This window comes from Mandrillus leucophaeus, unplaced genomic scaffold (assembly GCF_000951045.1).
Source record: "Mandrillus leucophaeus isolate KB7577 unplaced genomic scaffold, Mleu.le_1.0 Scaffold1, whole genome shotgun sequence".
NCBI classification, from domain to species: domain Eukaryota; kingdom Metazoa; phylum Chordata; class Mammalia; order Primates; family Cercopithecidae; genus Mandrillus; species Mandrillus leucophaeus.
The window spans coordinates 16,908,245-16,910,713 of record NW_012098097.1 but is presented as its reverse complement, the minus strand read 5'-3'; positions in this window follow the sequence as shown (position 1 = coordinate 16,910,713).

Genomic DNA, 2,469 nt, shown 5'->3' with positions numbered 1-2,469 from the left:
TTCCAGCACTTTGGGAGGCCGAGGCAGGTGGATCACCAGCGGTCAGGAGTTTGAGACCATCCTGGCCAACATGGTGAAACCCTGTCTCTACTAAAAATACAAAAAAATATTAGCTGGGCCTGCGCCTATGGTCCCAACTATGTGGGAGGCTGAGGCAGGAGAAGCGCTTATACTCGGGAGGCAGAGGTTACAGTGAGCTGCAGTCGCACCACTGCACACCAGCTTGGGTGACAGAGTGAGACTCCGTCTCCAAAAATTAAAAAAAAAAGAAAAAGGCCGGGCGCTGTGGCTCACGCCTGGCAGGCACCTGTAGTCCCAGCTACTCGGGAGGCTGAGGCAGGAGAATGGCAGGAACCCAGGAGGCAGAGCTTGCAGTGAGCTGAGATCGTGCCACTGCACTCCAGCCTGGGCGACAGAGCGAGACTCCATCTCAAAAAAAAAGAAAGAAAAAGAAAGAAGAAAAATGCCCATGTCTTATGTCTGTTTTTTCATTTTGGTTGAATTTCTTTCAATGATTGCTAGGAGTGTTTAAAACGTAGATTCTGGCTGTGAGTCCTTTGTCGGCTGTGTGGTCCTGGATATCCACACTCATCTGCACGTTACCTTTCCACTCCTTTAATAGTATCTTTGGATGAACAGAAGCTCTTAATTTTAACATAATCTAAATTATCAGTGTTTTGTGGTTAGGACTTTGGGTCCTGTTTAACAAACTTTTGCTGCTCCCAGATAACAAAAATGTTCTCTACAAGCATCGTTTTACCTTTGACATGAGCGGCTGCCTCCAGCTGGGGTGAGGCCTGAGGCAGGGATGAAGACACATTGTTTTCAGCTGGATGTCTGCCCCCCCACCCCAGCTCCCCCACATTGCACGGCCACCCTTGTCCCAGCCTGGAGCCCACTGGTGGGTCTGGGTCTGCACCGTTGGCCTGCCTGTCTCTCGTGTGTGTACCCCCGGTCAGACTCTGTTTTCTGTGGGTGGACGTGCCCTGTGCTGTCCGGGACGGTCAGATGCATCTTGTCCTCGCCCAGGCAACTGTGCCCAGGTGTTCCCTTTGCTCTGATACAGTCAGCGAGGCCTGGATTCTCCCTCCTGGGCGTTTGTGTTCCTCTTGGTCTGTAGTTGGAGGGCGGAGTTCTTGGATCCTGGACCCTGTCGGCAATCTGAGTCCACAGACTGTGCAGACCCCCCTGCTCTGCCTGTTACCCAGGGAAGTGTCTTCTGTTCTGCAGCACACCTCACACACACTGGCCCCCTGGTTCCCGATGGCCTGGCCCCGTTTCTGTCTGGCAGCTGGGCCCCCGGTTCAGGCTCTTTCTCCTTGGAAGTTCCGTTTCTCTCCAGGCAAGGGTGGAAGGAGAAAGGCATCACCAGGCTGGCCCAGGATACTGTCGGGGCACGGCAGGGCCCTGTCTCTCCGCCACCCCAGCTGGTGTTTCTAACACCAAATTGTGACCCTTCTCTGAGTGCTGAGTTTTCTGCCTTTTGCACATTTTTAAAAATTTTTTGAGACAGGGTCTTGCTCTGTCGCCCAGGCTGGAGTGCAATGTTGTGACATCGGCTCACCGCAACCTCTGTCTCCTGGGTTCAAGCGATTCTCCTGCCTCAGCCTCCTGAGTAGCTGGGATTATAGGCGCACGCCACCAGGCCCGGCTAATTTTTGTATTTTTGGTTGAGATGGGGTTTCACCCTGTCGGTCAGGCTGGTCTCGAACTCCTGACCTCAGGCAATCCTCCCTTCTTGGCCTCCCGAGTAGCTGGGATTATGGGCGTGAGGCACCGTGCCTGTTTATTAGTGACAGGGAGGGAGGTGGATTAACTACACCAGATGCCACCACCTCTTGCCTCCCACCCTTTTCCCCAGCATGAGGGCCTCACCGTCTTCTCCAATCCTTTCTCCTGACTGTTTCTTCAGCATCCTTTTCCCAGCATAAAAATCCCATTGTTCTTTCTTTGTTTCATTTTTGCTAAGAGCTGATGATAATAACCCTCACTTACTGAGGGGGAGTCATCTCGAGAGAGGATGTATTGTGAGGCCCAGAGAGGCTGAGCTACTCCCTCAGGACTACACGGTGCATGGACGGACGGGGGTGCAGGTGCAGGGCCTGGCCCTCCCCTGTTTCCAGTGTTTAATGTTGGGAAAACCCTCCTCAGAGGGAGCTTCTCTTCCTGGAGAGGAGCATCAGAACTCCGCTACTGAGTGACCCAGTTGCTGGGGTTTGCTCCTTCCTCTCTGCCTTGGACAGATGCTCCCCGGGGACACGCGTGCACAGTCCGTGCTCCCTCTGATTCTGCAGATCTTCCCCTGGACACGCGTGCACACTCCATGCTCCCCGGGGACACGCGTGCACACTCCGTGCTCCCTCTGATTCTGCAGATCTTCCCCTGGACACACATGCACACTCCATGCTCCCCGGGGACACGCGTGCACACTCCGTGCTCCCTCTGATTCTGCAGACAGCCATGGATTTG